At 37.2% G+C, this 20472-nt stretch overlaps 1 non-coding gene across 1 annotated transcript; it reads right to left on the reverse strand.

Moving 5' to 3' along the window:
- Positions 1 to 10954: 10954 nt before the first annotated feature.
- Positions 10955 to 11061, reverse strand: LOC148213484 (small nucleolar RNA R71). The gene has a single exon (XR_015793072.1). It is a non-coding gene; the product is annotated as a small nucleolar RNA R71 (small nucleolar RNA).
- Positions 11062 to 20472: the final 9411 nt, after the last annotated feature.

Raw genomic sequence — 20472 nt, forward strand, 5'->3', positions numbered from 1 at the left:
TTAATGGGATTGTTAGAGTTTTTTGGTCTTCCTAACTTATTTACTACATGTGTCACTTGGGTGGAAGATGGGTTATATTGCCTAATCATGGTTAGTGGAAGGCGAGTTATATTGCGTAACCACGGTTATGAGTTAAGTAAAATTCTCTATAGTCCCCTAATTAAGTTAATTTAATTAAGGTAGAAAAATAAAGAGTAAAATAAAGTTAGTATGGGGCTTTACTTGGTTAATTACCTTATAATTAAACTTTGGATAAAATGTATGAAACTTTATAAATATTACAATTACCATAATTCACAACATTTATCTAATTACTAAAGTATTATTGTTAATTTTGTTACTTAAATACAATTATAATCTTGCTAATCTTAATAATCTCTTTATGCATATTTATTTTTTATTATTATAATTAATTAAACATTGATAAGATGAATCACTAAATTTTGTTGTAAATTTCTTTTAATAAGTAAATAAAATTAACTTGAGCTTAATTAGTTAGAGTATTAGAAGCCTAAAATTATTAACTAGGATTGATTAAAGTTTATTGGCATAAAACTAATTAGATTTGACTAGCTTACCTAAAAAAAGAAAAAACAATAATATAAAGTCATGAAAATACCCTTATAGGTAAGGTGGGGCATTACAGCAAGGCTCTCTTCCTAGACATGCTCAAGTTCCAAAAAGAGCTGGAAAAAAGCAATGCAAGGTGGTAACTTTGAGAAGTGTATTATCTTACGAAGGACCAAAGATGCAGTTGAGGTAGAAAAACCTTCCACATCAATCTAGACTGCCCCTAGTGAAGCAGAGAAATAAAAAAACACCTCGAGTGAGGGGGAGGCGCATGGCACCTCTCCAAAAAAAAAAAAAAAAAAAAAATCATCTTTTGCCCCGATTCCTCCTTTCCCTCAAAGATTAGCCAAGAAAAACCAAGAAACTAAGTTTATAAAGATTTTAGACATTCTTAAACAACCTCACATAAACATTACTTTAGTTGATGCCTTAGAACAAATGCCGAATTATGTTAAATTCCTAAAGGATATTGTATCTAGAAAAAAGAAGTTAGGTGAACATGAGATGGTAGTTATGACTAAGTGTAGTAGTGAAGCTATAGGTAGCCCTTTGCCCATAAAATTTAAAGATCCCGACAGTTTACCATCCTTTGTTCTATTAGAGGAAAGAATTTAGGTAGATATTTATGCGACCTAGGTGCTAGTATCAACCTAATGCCATTATTTGTTTTCAAAGAATTAGGCATAGGAGAAGCTAGACCAACTACAATTATCCTCCAATCAGCGAATAGATCCATTAAGAAGCTTGAAGGATAAATAGAAGATGTTCTAGTTTAGGAAGATAAGTTTATCTTCCCTGCAGACTTCATCATCTTATATTGCGAGGCTGATTTGGATGTACCTATCATTTTAAGTATACCCTTCCTAGCTACAAGAGATACGATGTTTAATGTTCAAAAAGGAGAAATAACAATGAAGGTTGATAATGAGGAGGTGAAGTTTAATGTGTTGGATACAATGAAATTCCAAGAGATTTATAAGAATGTTCAGCCATTAGTACTTCGAATTCTGCTTCGTTTGATGAGTTTTATGATCTTTTAGTCACAAAAATTGAGGAAGAACTAGAGGCTGTAGAAGATGAATGCTTAGAAGTAGATGAAGAGATGCATCCACCAAAGGAGAAAGAGGATATAGATACAAAAGTGTGCAAAAGTTTGCAACCATCCATTGTGGAACCGTCCACTTTGAAACAAAAGCCTTTACCTTCCCACTTCAAATACGCTTATCTTGGACTTAATGAAACTTTGCCTGTTATTATTTCTTTTAGCCTAACCACTGAAAATGATCTTTCATTGTTGCAGATTTTAGCGAAATATAAGGAGGACATTGGTTGGACTATTTTTGACATTCGAGTAATAAGCTCTGCATTCTGTATGCATAAGACCCTATTAGAGGAAGGGTGCTAGCAATTCAATTGAAAACCAGAGACGTTTGAATCAAAAAATGAAAGAAGTCGTTCAAAAAGAGATCTTAAAATGGTTAGACGCCGGAGTCATCTAACCTATATTAGATAGCAGCTGGGTGAGTCCAGTACAATGCGTACCAAAGAAGGGCAGGATGACGGTGGTGGTAAATGAGGAGAATGAACTTATATCAACCCGGACTGTGAGTGGGTGGATAGTTTGCGAAGTTTGCATTGACTATCACAAACTAACCAATGAAACGAAATAATATCATTTTCCACTCCCGTTTGTTGACCAAATGTTGGATCGTCTTACGGGTAAGAAGTTTTACTGCTTTCTAGAAGGATATTCAGGATATAACTAGATTACCATCGCTCTAGAGGATCAGGAGAAGACGACGTTCATGTGTCTGTATGGGACATTTGCCTGTAGGCGTATAACTTTTGGTCTATGCAATGCACTGACGACATTTCAAAGGTGTATGATGGTCATTTTTTCGGATATGGTAGACAATATTCTTGAGGTTTTTATGGCTGACTTTTCAGTTTTTGGAAATTCTTTTGATGATTGCTTATTGAATTTAGAAAATGTTTTACAAAGATGCGATCAAACAAATCTTGTTTTAAACTGGGAAAAGTGTCATTTTATGGTACGAGAAGGGATAGTTCTACGCCATAAGATTTCAAAAAATGGGATTGAGGTTGATCGTGCCAAAATTGATGTTATTTCAAAATTACTACCTCCCACGAATGTTAGAGGAATAAAAAGTTTTTTAGGCCATGGGGGTTTCTATAAACGTTTTATAATAGATTTTCAAAGATTTTGAAACCCCTTTGCAACGTTTGGAAAATGATAGACCATTTGTGATTGAAGAAGCTTGCATGACAGCTTTTGAAACTTTAAAAACTGCTTTAGAACCTAATTGGGAGTTACCCTTTGAACTTATGTGCGATGCTAGTGATTATGATCTAGGGGTCATGTTAGGTCAAAGAAGGAATAGAATTTTACATCTAGTATATTATGCAAGTAAGCCTTTAACGGGAGCACAACTAAACTACAACACTACTGAAAAAGAATTATTAGCAGTTGTATTTGCTTTCGATAAGTTTAGGTCTTACTTGATAGAGACAAAAGTAGTTGTTTATATTGATCATAATGCTCTGAAGTATTTGTTTGCAGAGAATGATGCAAAACCACGTTCGATACGATGGATTTTGTACTTCAAGAATTTGACATACAAGTAAGGGACCGTAAAGGAACGGAGAACCAAGTGGTCGACCATCTGTCTAGGCTCGAGTCCCCACTTCATGAAGATCAAGCACAGATTCGAGAACAATTCGTTGATAAGCAATTACTTCGTATTGAAAATGTCTCATAGTATGCCGACATTGCAAATTACTTGGTAAGTTGTATTATTCCCCATGAATTCAATCGGTAGCAGGTAAAAAAGTATCTTCATGATGTGAGATATTATAGGTGGGATGAGCCTTTTTTGTATAAACTTGGTCTTTATGGAATCCTACGCAGACGTTTAGCGGAGGAATAACAAAAACAAATTTTAGTGGCTTGTCATGTGTCTCCATATAAAGATTATTTTGCGGGACAAAAGATCGCAGCGAAGGTACTTCAAAGCGGATTCTTCTGGCCTACTCTATTCCGTGATGCACATAGTTTTGCTCGGGTTTGTGATAAGTGTCAGAGGACATGTAGTATTTCTAAACATAACGAGATGCCTCTGAACCCCATTCTGGAAGTTGAAATTTTTGATGTATGGGGCATTGATTTCATGGGCCCGTTCCCTCCTTCGAATGGTAAGAACTATATTTTACTAGCTGTTGATTATGTTTCCAAGTGGATAGAAGCTATCGCTACCCCCACAAATGATACTAGGGTAGTTGTTCCATTTTTACAAAAGCATATCGTCACTCGTTTTGGAACCCCTTGATGTTTGATAAGTGATGAGGGGACTCATTTTTTGAATAGAGCGGTAAAAAGTTTGTTGTCTAAATATAATATCCGTCAAAGGATAGCCGGATTTTACCTAATAATATCATTTATGAAGTGGAAACTAATAAATTAAATTAGCCGGATTTTACCTAAGTAATAACCCTAGTTGTAAAATACTAAGTGGGAGGATTAGGTGTATATATAAAATATACCAAGTATATGAGATATATGTGGTATATATATACATTTTTTCACTCATGTTCTCAGTATAAGTTCACACCGTGAGTTCCATGATCGGCCTCGTGTCGCGCTGGGCGCGGCCTCCGACTGAATGTGTTTGCATGGTTCAATACCAAGGTGAATGGAGAAAGTATTTATAGTAAGTGGGGGAAGGACGTGTGGCAACACATCCTATGGTCTCCTCTATTGGTTTGCAAACATGAGGTACCATACACGGCCTGCGTGTCATCCTAGAGCGACCACCCCTACGGAGGGTATGTTGTATGGAATCAAAATCAGGGCAAACTCCATAAATGGATAAGGTCTCTTAGGTTTTGCACCAATATTTGTCCTTCCCTACGGCATGCTTATTGGAGCGAACCTCTGGGGTCTGAAAATGACGGGTCACACTTACGAGAAGTTATTAAGTTTTTTAGTAACTCATTGACCAAACAAATAGTGACTAATTGTTATACGAATAAGAGTTATTCTAGTGTAATATTTAGATGAAAATGTCTCAATTCAGTGAAGGAGTAGCTGATTGCACCAAGATAGTTGTTGCTCTAAATCACTAGAGCATCGTTGCAAAAATAATACTGATTGATAGAGTGCATTATTTTTTTTTTACTAAAATTGATTGGGTTTTAATGGATAGTGCAAGTGTCTTAGATAGATTTGTTTATATTTCAGCATGTCTAAATCTATTGCCCTACTTGCCGCCGAAAAATTGCGGTGAAAATTACACACAATGGAAAACAAACCTTAACACGATACTCATGATAAAAATGATCTTAGGTTTGTCTTAACTGAGGAGTGTTCTCAGGCTCCCTCGCCTAATGCAGCCCAAGTCAGTCGGGACGCCTATGATAGATGGATCAAGGCCATTGACAAGGCCAAGGTTTACAGCTTGGCAAGCATATCTAATATGCTGGCCAAGAAGCATGAGAGCATGGTCATCGCAAGCAAGATCATGGACTCGTTGCAGGACATGTTTGGACAGCCGTCCATTCAAGCCCGACACAATGCCCTACGGTTCATTTACAATTCCCGCATGAAAGAGGGAACATCAATGCAAGAACATGCTCAACCCGGGGTTGAATTGGCAAATGGACGTCAAGACTGCCTTTCTGAATGGTAATTTTTGAAGAAAGCATTTATATGTCTCAACCCGAGGGGTTCATAGCTCAAGGTAAAGAGCAAAATATTGATTAATTCAACCCCCATATCGGTTTTTAGGAAAAGGTGTTCTCTTACGATCAACTTAAGTACCCCAACAAAGACAGAACCTTGCTTAGACAGGGTTTCTTATAGGCAATTATATTTTTTTATTTAGTCTCTTATTATTTCATTTTAAACATATTTAAAAAAACATAAAAGAGTACGCCTAAACATATTAGAATATATAACCTAAGGTCTAATTAATTTTAAACCCTTTAAAATTAATTAACTTGGATCATATGTTTGCATGCAGTTTTTTATTATGAATTTTAGTTTCAATCTACCAAAATTTTATAACTCTTATAAAATTTAAGAAATTAAACCTACAAGAATGCATTAACGGCATACATTAATATAACAATTATATTAACTAAAGTAATGTCATGCTCAAGGCAAATTTATTTTTGTCTAGTTAATATAACATTTATATTAATCAATTATGAAAAATCAAACAAGCATCCATAAATTATAACAATCATAACTATATGATGCATGATCATACATACATACCATATATCAAATAATCATATTATGCATGTATCCTATGGTGGATTTTAAAACTATATGGCGTACATTTTTCAATATAAATTTAATTAAAATATACATTCAAATGAATAAAATAATTAAATAGCAAAGTTGGACCGAATTTTGGCATACTAAGAAAGCAAAAATAAAAAAAAAATAAAAAATGGAAGAAAATGCCAATAACAGCCCTCGATCTGTGAACCGGGAAGAGAAACACTCGTGACAGTGTCGTGGCGCTGCTACAGCACAGCGCTGCAACGCTCTCTGTTGTCCTTTACAGAAAGCGCCATGGCGCTATCGACGCGGTCTACTTCGACTTCTTCGTTGTGTTTTGCAAAAATCCACCTAATCTGACGCCACGAACAGCTTTCGAGCCACCCGGACTTACGGACTCAATACATAAACAAAATGCCCAAAACAACGGATCCTTACATGATTGAATCGATAAGAAAAACATTATCTAAATGCCAAAATTCGCAAACATCTAACCTGTAAAACCCATATTTCGAAAATGCAAAAATACCCACCATTTTGTGTGATTTTGATCCCAAAAAATTCAGAACGTAAACGCCACTCTGATACCAATTGATAGCACGTTAATCCCGCAGTGGAAACGAAGATCTTGTTTTTGAATTTTTGAAGAAAAAAAACACACAATTCAAAACGAAAAACAGGGGCAAATAACTTACTTTTGAAGAATCTTTGTTCGAGAACACTACCACTAGCTTCCCACTATTCTCAAGGAACGATGATCTTGCTTGTGGGAGCAACATGATTTGAAAGCCAAAAAGAGAAAATCAGAGAGCTTGATCTTGAGAGAGTTGCTTGTATGAAAGAAATGCAGTGGCCTTCAAAATTACAAAACTATTCTATAATGTGACTACCCACTCCATACAATTTTGTGTGAAATAAAAATTACAGAGTTTTATTTTATTTTATTTCTTTTAATTAAATTAATATTAGTAAAATAAATATTAATTAATTAATAACTAATAATTAGTATATATGAATATAATTAATTAATCCTATTAATTAATTAATTAATTATATATATATATATACACACATGAATCAAATAAATAATTAATACTTAATTATTTATTACCAACATAGAATCATGTTCTAAAGCATTTATTTCGTATAACATATAGTTGTAATGTACATCTTATACACATTGTATTTAACCTATAGTTTTAAAATGAATCACATTCATATTAATTTTAATTTCAATCTCATTCAAATAATTTAACTCATAATATATAGTTTCAATTTAGAATTAAACATATATTATAATATATCAATATACATACATATAATCCCTTGAACAATTTAAACATTTCAAATGTTTCCAAACACTTGATCCTCGTTTTACCCTTTGTGAGCTAGTAAGGGGACCTAATGGACCTGCAGATTATAAGCTCCAACGATACAAGAATAATTGATCAAACTCATTAACCAAGTTAATCAACATTCGTTAACTACGAGTCACTCCACCAAAGACCCGCAGTTGCACTCTTTTCACTGCATAATTTTTTCGTGTCCAAGGATATATAACCATTAATGGCAAGTCAATCCTTCACGAGTGCTCGTAACTCAAGTTGTGTCAAATTAACATTTTACCCTTGAGTTACATCTTACTCCTTAAATACCACTGCTCCTCTAATGAACAACTCGGTTATAGTCCAACCAATAATCGGAAGTCCTCTCAGGCCACTGAGAGGATGAGACCCCTTGTTCAAGTCTTTTGAGTCAGCATTTTAAGATAACACTCATCTACTTCTCGAATGTCGGGGAGGAGTGAATTCCATCTTGTGAAGTTATGTTCCCAGCTCCTCACTCGATCTCGTCCCCAAAATGGTAGAAATGTTGAGTTAGCGACTCGGGCCACTCTCACCCATACGGATCAAAGGACGAGTCCTCACTGGCAATATTCCATAACTCATCAGGATTGAGAATGAGTTGCCTGGTCATCCTATGAAATAGCAATCCAGTAGTCAACGACGTTACATCTATAATATTGTATAGGATACTTTCACTCACATGTCTCCTCACGAACGACCTTGATCGAGTCATCTATTACATTTTCAAAGTGGATTGTATACATATTGTTGCCAAGATATGGTACCCAACCTAATCCATATACTATAGATCCTTTAGGTTATTCCCTGGACATTATCCACTTGTATATAGAGGGTATATAAAATATATACCCAGTATATATACGGTCCCGGATAACCTTTGATGTTTAGTTTATTGAATTTGGACAATGCAATGCTATGAATTCAACAACAAATTGATAGAATATAAATTTATTGAATATAAATTTGTTTTTGCATAATTACAAACTACGAGTTTAGGGTACACCCAACATATGTTACATTATGTGTGTGTATGCATGTTTGACCCAATTAGCTGGGTTACTTAGTGAGTATTTTTAATACTCACCCCTTTTTCCATCATTTTTTTTCGGGAATAACAAAGATGTACAAGGTGTGTGACGAGGATATCTATGGGTTGTGCCATGGGTTTTAGCTTTTGCATTAGGTTCGTATTTTATTTGTATTGTATTAAGAGTTATTTATCCTAATATTATGTTTTATATAAAACTTTGTATGGGATACCAAATAAGGCTTTTTAATTTTATTTTATAAAGTTAGGTTATGAGTTGAAATGATATCTTTTTATTATTATTAATTTTTTTTTTATAAAGGATGTTAAAATATTGAAATCATGTTGAGATCCTTAGAGCTTCAACTCGTTCACCCAGCTCAGAATCCCTTTGTATAAGAACCTGGCAAATATCCAAGACGATAAGCTCGACCTGCTGACTAATCCTAGGTCAATGCAACAAGATCCCAAACAGCGAGACATGTCAGAGTTCTTTCGTTTCCACCGAGATCATGGCCATTACACCTCTGTTTGCTACGATTTGAAGCAACAAATTGAAGAGCTTATTCGACAATGCTACTTCAAGAAATATGTCGGCGAGAGGGACAGAGATGATGGCTCGAAGCCTTCAAGTAGCAAAAAGGAAGAGAAGAGGGCATGGTCGAGAATCCCTACCAAACGTAAAGAGCAACCTCCTGTGATCAACACGATCCATGGAGGACTCAGTGGAAACAAATCCGGTCATAAGCGTAAAGAGCTAGCCCGCAAGGCTCGACATGAGGTATGTTCGGTCTAGCAGAAACCAGTGGCTTGCCTAATCACATTATCAAATTTTGACATGCAGGGTTACCCCTTGGCGCACAATGATGAGCTGGTTATTGCCCTTCAAATTGAGCACGTCAGGTGTAGTACTTATTGACAGTGGGGCATTCGCCAACATCCTGACCCTGTCGACTTACAAGGCATTATGGTGGGGACGAGCTCAGCTGAAAAAGAGTCTAACACCGTTGGTTGGATTCTCTAGAGAAAGTGTGATCCCATAGGAGTGCATTGAGCTCCCCATCTTGCTTGGTGAATGAGAAACCAAGACCACTCTGGTGGCTGAATTTGTGGTGATCGACGGTAGATCAGCGTACAATGCCATATTTGGCAGACCTATTCTACACACCTTGAAAGTCGTCCCTTTGACATACCATCAAATGATGAAGTATCCAACTCCAGAGGGGGTTGGTATAGTTCGAGGAGAGCATACAACATCAAGAGAGTGTTACGTAGCATCATTGAAGGGATCAAACAACTGCAAGGCTATAATGAACAATGAAGAGCTGTCCAAAGATGAAATCGACCTAAATAGAGGCACGCCGGCAGAGCAGTTAGAGTTGGTTCCATTATAGCTTAGTCCTGAACAACTAGTGAGTATTGGAACCATGTTGGCTGCCACGGACCAAGTAGAGCTAATCAGCTTCCTGATGACCAATGCCGACATGTTCGCCTGGTCGCATGAAGACATGGCCAAAATCGACCCGAAAATCATGGTTCACCGACTTAACATCGACCCATCCTACCGACCTGTAAAACCAAAACATCGCCCTATAGATAGTGAATGTTGGGTGTGTTAACCTAAACTCGTAGTTTGTAATTATGTAAAAACAAAGTTTATTGAATAAAGTTTTGTTTTTCTTATTCAATCAATTTGTCGTTGAATCTACAACATTGCATTGTCCAAATCCAATAAACTAAACACCCAAGTTTATTATCATGTAACTTGAACAGTTTATATACTGGGTATATATTTGATATACCTTCAATATACAAGTGTATAATGTCCCAGGAATAACCTAAAGAGTCTATAGTTGTTAGGGTTGACTTTTTACTGTAGAAATGTGTGTCGATAGGCTTGTTTGACCATAAAAATGAACCCTTTCTCATCATAATTAGCTAAAAAAAAATTACATATTCTTAAAGTAGAACATGCATAGAAAATTTCTGGATAATTTGCAATATATGGTACTTTAGAAAAAATACGAAAAAACGCGGTCCAAGTTCGAAGAAAATCACAGAATCTGTTTTGCAGGAAATTGCGCTTGGCGCAATTTTGGCATGGTCAACCTCCAAAACGTGTGTTTCACTTAATGAAGGGCAATGGAGTAATTTCCAACATGTTTGAATGAAGCCAAAACTATGAGTCTAAGCTATAGATGATTTGTTTAGAGAACTCAACTCATTGCTACCTAAAATGGTGGGAAGTTCAACCAATTTGAGGGCATATAAAAAGAAGCCACTCCTTTAGCAGCAAATCATCCATTCTCATCCCGTTTTCATTTTCATTTCTTTTATTCTTGGCTGTTGATTTTGTTCATAAGCTTTAAGTTAGATTCTAGTTGTTCTTTTATTGTATTTTCATACTTTTACTTACCGTATTGTCTTTAATTTAAGTTTGTACTTCCATTTTTCATCTATTATGTTCATTTTAAGTGCTTATGCGAGTTTACACTCCCCTCACGCTCGAAAGAGAAGAGAGTCAAACTAGAACCTCTCCGTGGAATGCCTTAGCCAAAATGAGTTGATTTCAAACATTCTCAGGATTTCTCCACATTGCGCCTAAAGCAATCTTAGGTTGGTTTCTATAAAATTCTCTTTATGTCTTTTTTCATTCGGCCACTAGGAATTTATACAAGGAACGCAGACCTTTGAGATGACATTGTGTCTTTTTGACAAAAGGAGAATGAAGTAATTCAAGAAGCTTGAGAGTGTTTTAAGGAGTTACTCAGGAGATACCCGAGCCATGGATTGCCCGCATGTGTGTTGATCGAGCAATTTTATAGAGGATTGGATAGTCCATCAAGAATGATTTTCAACACCGCAACCAATGACTCATTGTTAGAGAAGTCAATTAATGAGATCGTTGATATTTTGAACAAGATGACACACATTAATGACCAAGGAGAAATAGGAAGGTCATTACCAAAAAAACAAGCATTAGCCAGAATCTTTGAGTTAGACACGGCAACTTCAATGCAAGCTCAACTGACAGCTAAGAACCAAATGTTGAAACAACCGACAATGAAGAAGGAAACCAAAACCGCTACTTCAGTGGCGATTCTTGAACCCTCCCATGTTTTATTATGGATTCTCAGGAATGGGGTCCCCTAATCTTGCCTAGAGCTTGTTTTTACTGCTTGGAATCTTAGCAACAGGAGTTGTGGGTTTTCATGTTCGGGTGTCTCGGAAGGGAACCAAGTCGAGCAGGGCATTAATGGATGATGGTTAGTTATAGGTTAGGTTGATAGGTTTGTGAATGCATGTAAGTCTCTCCCACTTTTCCATATCTGTATTCTCCCTGCTTTCGTATTCTGTGTTGGTTCTTCTGTTTGTTATCTATTGTACCAAGTGTGTCTTATACTGTGATTTGTTTACTGCTTTTTATTTTATGTTTATTTGTTCAAGTCCCGAAGCAACCTATATGCTTCTTTATTTTACGTTTTTGTTATCCGTAAACACTATTTAAAATATCATTCAAAGTTCTTGTGGATTCAACCTCGTTAAGTACTACAATCGACATTTCATGTATACTTGCACGTGTTGTCAACACGGTTGTATGGACGCAAAAAGTTTTTAGCGCCATTGCCGAGGACTAGGCTATTTTACTTTAAGTTCTTTTTATTAAGGATACGGTGCTTAAATGCTTTTTCTCTCTTGTGTGCTTGATTTTCTGAGTTAGCTACCCCCCCTCCCCCTCCTAGAAAAATGAAATGGGAAAAAGAAATGGTTCACAAGTCCTGTGTCCCCTTTGTCTGTCTTATGTCCTTCACTTTGTGAGTAGTCTGAATGTTGGAGCCTGCATATCATAGTCTTTTATGCCAATGTTGGAGCATTTAAATGTTTCTAGGCTTTATTTTCAACATCTAGTTTATACGTGCCTACCCATGCCTTAGCATCTCTCTAATAGTACTTGCCCCAAGTAGCTGACCTTAAGGAAGATTTTCAATAGCCATTTATCCAAAGCCAGCTTTATCTTCGTATAGCTAGCTTGGACCTCGTTTAGATCCCCTTAGATTTTAGTATTCGCCTTCCCTACATATGTACTCATCCTCTTAACGAGCACTCTTATACTTCTTATCATAGTTTCGCTTAGAATTTGGGGCGTGCTGAAGCATTATGTTCTAGTTGTCCTTAGCTGCATTGAGAACAATGCAGTCTTCTATGTTTGGGGAAGTGAACATTTATTTCTTAAAGCCTTTGGTAGCTAATTTGTATACAACCATAAATCTTTCTAATCCTGTATTTCAGCCCTCATAAAAAAAGTGAAAAAAAAAATCAATTGTAAAAGGAGGGGCTAGTAGCCCACATCCAGAGCATAAAAAGGCTGCAGGATTAGGAATGGCCAATAACCCATGGTTGAAGAAGCCCAAGTTGGTTGTCCAAAGGTTAAATGTCTAAGCTAGTGAAATGAGACTTGATAAATGAATCATTAAAGGATGCTAAACTTGTGAATGGGAAGTAGAAAGAAGTTAGAGTTGGGTGGACAAGTGTCTTCTAGAATGAAAGCAAGGTCAAAGCCGATTTCCTTTTTATGCTCCAGCTGAAGCATTGTAGCAATGATTATGTAAGCACTTGTATTTCTGATAAAAGTAAAGTGTTGAGGCATAAGTCTGGATATTGGGTTTGCAAGCTACTAATATATTTCTTAGTGAAAAGCGGTTGTCATGCATGCTCTTGCTTGGGGACAAGCAAGATTTTAAGTTTGAGGGTATGATAAATCTCCAAAAGATAGTTATTTTAGTAAATAATTAGGTTGATTCATGCATTAATGTGAGGATCTTTATCTAAGAAGCATGCTAAAGTGAGAAATTGAGCGGAAAAGTTAATTATATGCTAAATCCTCAAGTTGCTTAATTTATGCAAATTCCTACTTGTTTCCCCTATTTTTGGTTTATTTGTTCTGAAATTGGAAAAGTTGCTAAGGATCAGTAGAATGCTAGAATTAGAGGAGAAATGTCGGAGCATTGTTATGCCAGAGCATGTCAATGCTGGAACATCACTTATTGCGAAATTTCTGGGCAGTGCAGAAACACGCAAGACTTTCACTTATGTCCGTACAATGCGTATTTTATTGAGTTTTGTCCTAAGTTTCGAGGGTGCTATAAAAGCAACAAGATAAGGGTTGTCTCACCATCATTCTCCAAGGGGGAATCGATCCTAAGAGAGAAAATACTCCAAATATAGTGCTGAAGTCGAGGAGAGCAGACCCATTTCGAGGAAGAGCAGACGACATGAAAGAGCTGCTGCTGAACCTTGCGTGCTGGTGGTCTCCATCTGCGTTTTTCTCTTTTTCTCTGAAATGGGTTGTATTTTCCTTTCTTCCATTTTGTTTTCTTCACCCATGTTGAGCTAAACCCCATCTTGGGGGAGATTTACATGATGTAACTAACTTGATACTGAACCTCTAGCTGCTGCATCTATTTTTAAATAAAGTTGTTTTGTATTTCTTCAATCTTGCTTTTATATTAACCCGGGAGGGTTATGGGTGTTGATTTGCTTTATTTGTGATTAACGCTTTTCTATAGCTTTAGGGATACTCAAGAATGGGGTCCCCTAATCTTGCCTAGAGCTTGCGTTTATTGCTTGAGTATTTAGAAACGGAAGTTGTACTTACTCATGTTTGGGGTGTCTCGGAAGGGAACCGAGTCGAGTTGGGCATTGATAGATGTGAGTAAGTTAGAGGGTAGGTTGATAACCTGTGAAAGTATGCTGAATCTCCCCCACCTTTTCGATATCTGTTAACCTCTCATTCGAATTATGTGCTAAAGCATTTCTTTGCCCCAACATCTATCATTACAGTATTTATCTCTTGGATTTCATTTCTGCATTCTTATAGTATTTTACTTAGTTTAGTTATACAACCACTTTTTATCTTTTATTTGCATTTTTGGTATTCTTGAACGCATGCTTAAAGTAACATCTTTAGTCCCTGTGGATTCGACCTCGTTTGCACTACAATCAACGAGTATAGTGTACACTTTCACTTGCATTCATCACAATTGTGGGAACGCAATAGCACCATCAACTTCTAAGGTGGATGTGACTGACGTGATATACTGGCTTCATGAACAACATTTGTTGAAGTGTCATCTTGATCAACAACTCTTGTTGATGTGATTGTAACCTCTTCGAAAATCTCGTTTATCACTACCTTACTTCATGCTTTATGATCTTGAATGTGGTCTTCTTCTAAGAAGGTGGTGTTTGTCGATACAAACACTCTGTTTTCTTGAGAATTGAATAAGAGACCACTTCTCATCTCTTTAGGGTAACCTACGAATACACATACTTTTGAACGAGACACTAGTTTCTTTGGGTTAGTCACGAGTACGTCTGCCAGACATCCCAAAATACAGAATTGACGTAAAGTAGCTTTACGACCATTCAATAGTTCAAAGGGTATTTCAGAAACACTCTTCAATGAAACTACGTTCAAAATATAAACCAAGTTTCCACTGCGTAACCCCAAAACGAGTTAGGCAACACATCCAACACAAACACCACTTTCTTGGAAGAAAACCACGTTCGAGATCAAAAACCACGAAGTAAGGTACGAGGTTTCCGAATAGGCTATAAACACATCAACAATAGTTGTTGATCAAGCTGGCACATCAACAAGAGTTGTTGATAAAGCCAACACATCACGTCAGTCACATCCACCTAAAGAATTGAGGGTGCCTTGATGTAGTGGAAGGATTGTGTCACAACCTGACCGCTATGTGGGTTAAACTGAAACCCAAGTTGTGATACCCGATGACAGTGTCGAGGAACCATTGACCTTCAAACAGGCAATGGAAGATGCTGACAATGATAAATGGGTCAAAGTCATGGACCCAATTATGGAGTCTATGTACTTCAATTCCATTTGGGAACTTGTAGATCAATCCGAAGGGTAAAATCCATATGGTGCAAATGGATCTATAAGAGAAACCGAGATGCCGAAGGAAAGTTACAGACCTATAAGGCGAGACATATTGTTAAAAAGGCTACACACAAAGGGAAGGGGTGGACTATGAAAAGTAACCTTCCCCCCATAGCTATGCTCAAGTCTATAAGAATACTTTTATCTATTGTCACGTGTTATGACTATGAGATTTGACAAATGGACGTCAAGACTGGCTTTCTGAATGGCAAACTTGAAGAAAGTATTTATATGTCTCAACCTGAAGGGTTCATCGCACAAGGTCACGAGCAAAATATTTGTAATCTTAAACGATCCATATATGGATTGAAACAAGCATCTCGATCATGGAACATAAGGTTAGATACTACGATCAAATCTTATGGTCTTCACCAAAACGTTGATAAGCCTTGTGTATACAAAAAGATCGTCAACAACACTATAACCTTCTTAGTATTGTAAGTGGATGATATCCTACTCATTGAGGAAGATGTAGGATACCTCACTGACATAAAGAACTAGCAAGCTACTATTGAGTTCCAAATGAAAGATTTTTGGGAAGCTCAGTATGTTCTTGGCATCCAAATTCTACGAGATCACAAGAGCAAAACGCTAGCCTTGTCACAAGCAACTTAGACAAGAAGGGCTTGGATTAATTGTAAATTATTTTGTAATAAATAATTAAGTGTTAATTATTTAGTGAATGATAGCCTTGTCACAAGACCATAACCGAATTGTTCATTAGAGGATCAGCGGTACATAAGGTATAAGATGTAACAAAGGTAAAACGGTAATTTGTCCCATATGTGGTTACCAACACTCCTGAAAGATTGACTTGTCGTTAATGGTCAATATTCGTGCACACATAAATATTCTATAGTAAGAAGAGTGCATATGCAGGTTTTTAGTGGAGTAACCTACAGTTAACGTATGTTAATTAAAGTGGTTAGTGAGTTTAATCAGTTAATCTTGTAAGGTTTGAGCTTTTGATTGATTGGTCTATTAGGTCACATTGCTAGCTCATAAAGGTTAATTAACAACATTAAATCTTGGAATGAATTTGAATTGTTCAAATTTAATTAAAGGAAATTTGAGTTAAATGTGTATGACACAAATTAATATAAGGTATGATGATACATGATAACACCATATATTATGAGAGAATAATATGAATTTGATTCATATTAAAACTATATGTTAAAATTTACGGGAATCATATTCGTATTAAATTCTATAGGTTATGAGGGGTGTATATATTTGAATTTGATTCAAATATTAATTTATTTAATTAAATGTGATTTAATCAAATTATGTTTCTTTAATTAATTAATTAATTAATTAAGATTTAATTAATTCTTAATTAAATTAAAATAGTTTTATTTAATTTATTTATTAAATTAATTAAATTAAATTCATTTATATATATTAAATTTGTTGATTATGTTATTTAACCTAATTAACAATCTTAACACCCAACATTTTCTGGGAAATGGTGAGGTGGAGAGTACTCTCACTCTCTCTCTTCCCCGATCCCTTTAAAACACAGAATTTTTTTTGTCTATGTTTGGGTTGGTTGTGTTTTCCCTCGGAAATTATAGAGCAAACACAATATCTCTCTCCCATTATATTACAAAGTCCATCATTTCCCTGTATTTTTCTTTCCAAGGAGAAGGATCCCACAATCTGGGTTCTTGTTGCTAGAAGATAGCGAGGTAGCTTCGTTGTGGTGATCCATTTTTAGGTTCGTGATTTTTCGTTCATGCTGACACATAATTCCCTATCAAGGAAGAAGACCCGTTCTCGGTATACAAATGTAAGTTACCTTCTTCCGAGAGGCTTAACCTCTATTTTAGAATAGAAATTGTTTTCTTAAATTCAGTAACGTGCAATTTCTAAACCGAGTCGAATCACAAGGGTTCAATCGCTTCCACTGGGGATTCGATCCTTTCACATATGTACTTGCTGACCTGTGTGGGAAGTTGCTACCCATCTATGGAACATGGAGCACCTGAAAATGTATTACCTGTAATTTTTCCCATCCCCAATATGAGATGTAATTGTAACAACTATTTGAGCAACAACGTCACGAGTCAAGAGACAAGCTAAGATTAAATGGGGCCCACTGTGCATTTCTATATTCCATGTCTACTGCCTACGCTTTATCTACATCATACTGAGCTAAGAACTCTTTCCAAACTAAGTGAGTAGCGACCTCGTTAAACTCAGTTAGTTGTCTTATATTGGATACTTCAATGAAGTGAGCTAAAATAAGATGTAAAACAAAATATAAAAAAAACCACATTACAACTCCCAAGTGAGTGAGTGCTCTACAAGTCTGACCTCAATCAATTGGTAAATGCAGAAGTATAATAAAAATAAACAAAATGAAAATGAGAAGAAAACAAGACTTTCATTTCATTTTTATATTCAAAATACAAAAGGTTGAAGTGTATAGGCCTCGACCTGAGAGGGTGAATTCCAAAAAGCTGAAAGTAAAAAGGAGATGAGCCGTGAATAAGCTGTGCTTGAGGAGGATCTTGATTCTCTTCAGAGCTCGTCCCAACGATATCTACAACTCTCTCATAAGAGAAAAGCTCCTTCATATACTTGGCGATGACTTCTTTAGGGTCCTTTGTCTTTTGTGGAAGAGTGGTCCACACTCCACGTAGATCTGCTTCATTTCGGACAGAACGAGCTCGGGATGAGTCCTCTTCAACTCTATTAAAACGAACTTAAGCCCGATATCCATAAGATCCTTGGCAAAGGAAGTATAGGTTGAAGTCTCTTTAAAGATGCCTTCAACGAACTTTTCATCCTTAAGATTGGCCTGCAGGTCACTGAGCTCTTTTCGAATGACCTCTTTCTAAGTGTGTATAGTTTCCAGGTCGCGCTCAAGGGAGAGGGACTTGGCCTCTAACTCCTCATATTTGTGCAGCCTTTTCATGACCTCCTTCATAATGGCCTTACACCTTGCCACCTATTCACTCATCTCGGCCATCGTCTCATTTGCAGCCCGCATATCAGTATTAAGCCGCACCACCTTGTCCCTACTGACCTTGACGTCTAGTAGTGCGGTTTTGCACGACTATTTGTCAACACACAACAGCTTATCACGCCAGTCCAGCTCGAGCTTTATCTGCGCAGTAGTTTGGCAGACCATCATGACAGCCTACAAAAGAACAAGCAACATCAGGTTAGGTCGCGAAGCTACTCATGAGAGTATATAAAAAAAATATGTGGAGACTTACATCAGCTACGACGTACATATCTCTTTGAATGTTGCCCGCTGTAGGCATCATTACCAAGTGTTGTCTTTGAGTTGACCTTGCTAAGCATCCCTTAGCGACCTCCTGTACAGCCGCCTTGATTCGGTCGCTCAGTGTGTTGGTGCAGATGTGAAAATTGAAGTTCTAACAGGCCTCTAGTTGAGCTCTCTTAGTAGAGGGCTCCCCATCTTATTAGAAAAGACGACTTTGCGACCCCTCTTCTCAGCTTTTTCCTTCTTCTCCTTCTTCTCATTCCCCTCTTTATTCTTTTTATTCTTGGGGGAGGATCTGACCTTAGGAGCAGGAGGAACGACGACATCACCATCAATAACAATAATCTCAAGAACTACTTTCTGTGCTGAAGCACTCTTCGCGGTGCCAGCTTGAGCTGAGCTGGCCTCCTTCTCCTCGGACATTTTTACTCTGTTGAAGATCTGAGGAAGCATCTCTGCCACTACAAAGCAAAAATAATTAGTGTAGAGTGGAAACGAAAAGAATAGCTAACCTACCTGAATGAGTTAATTAGGCTTATGAATCTGAGCTATCGCCAAAGAACTCGTATAGACCGTACTTTATAAGTGTTGTGTCAGTGATTAGGGACTTTGAAGTGTGCTTGTTCACGCCGATCTACTTAATAGCCTTCAGGTACGACTTCGTAAGGTAGGTCCCTTTGGGGAGTGGTTTGGGCGTTACTGCAAGAGAAACAGGAGTTAGAAGTAGACCAAAGTAGCAAAATGCTGAACTACAGGTCGGAGCTCTTATCTAGGTTGCTGAAACTACTCGACACCACATGGAATGGCTCCCCATACTCATTATTCACAAGCCACTCGCCATTGACGTAAAACCACTGGCCCTTCAATATTTTATTGAGGAATGACCTTTGATCATTACACTAGTCCCAAGACGAGTACAAAAATAATGCCTATACTCTACTTTGGGCATGCTTTTTAAAGTATGAGTACTGTACATCTGATCGACAGTGAGCAACTCGGTAGGATGCAAACCCTCACGTTCTCTCCACTGACTCTCCTTCCACCACATGTTATAACACCCGTATAGCATGCCTCATCCACTAGGAGTGAGCTGAGCTTGTGCCAAGTTTACCGCATTCAAAAATTCTTGAGTAAAGATTGGAAAAGGAAGACGCACACCGAACTCAAACTTCCTCAGGTAGAACTCGACGTGTTCAGCTGGTGGTTCTTCCAAAGTCTTACCTCGCTTTGGATACCTAATGCCTATGTAATCTGGGATCTCATATTTTGCCTTAATAAAGTCCAATACGCCCCTGCTGTGCTTGGATGGATAACCTCACTTCTAAGTATTTTCTTATGACCTCTAGGTATTAGCATCTAGTCTAAGCTAGAACAACATGACAATTAGATGATATGCATGCCGCTCCCTAAACTACGTTTGCAAGTATCTACTCTCTACATATCACAAAAAGCAAAAAAAGCTAAAGAAATAACTGACCTCTAGACGGGAGCGATATCCAACTCAATTCGGTGCGAGAGCAAAAAGGTTCGAAACCGTGAAAAATGAAGACCTGAGGGGGATCCTATATATAGGGTTCCAGAAACAATCCTAGCCGTCCACATACGCACCGTTGAACGACCCATGTCGCACCACGAAGCACGGAAAAACAATGCACGTGTGTTCCCTTGTCAGAACGATGCTCCACGTTATGTTAGGACGATTAAAAATCAACTAAACTCGCGCCATAATAGGTTGGTTCACAAAACTATTCTTATTACTTTCTAACTCCTCTATCAAACCGTAGCTCGGCTTTGCCAGAGAAGAAGCCAATGTTGGTGTTCAAAATTTGAATCGACAAGTGTCATCTCCTGCTCAGTTCGGAGTTGTCAAGAGGTAGAAAATAGGTCATCCGTACGCACCGACCTGATCCATGTCGAACTAAGATCATGAAAGTTATACACGCCGTCCCGAGGAATCCAAGCTCAGGCCTGACCACTGACATGGGGGCCCGACTGCCGTAG

The sequence above is a fragment of the Momordica charantia genome (assembly GCF_013281855.1).
Source record: "Momordica charantia cultivar OHB3-1 chromosome 1 unlocalized genomic scaffold, Mcharantia_2.0 BLBB01000001.1, whole genome shotgun sequence".
Classification (NCBI taxonomy): domain Eukaryota; kingdom Viridiplantae; phylum Streptophyta; class Magnoliopsida; order Cucurbitales; family Cucurbitaceae; genus Momordica; species Momordica charantia.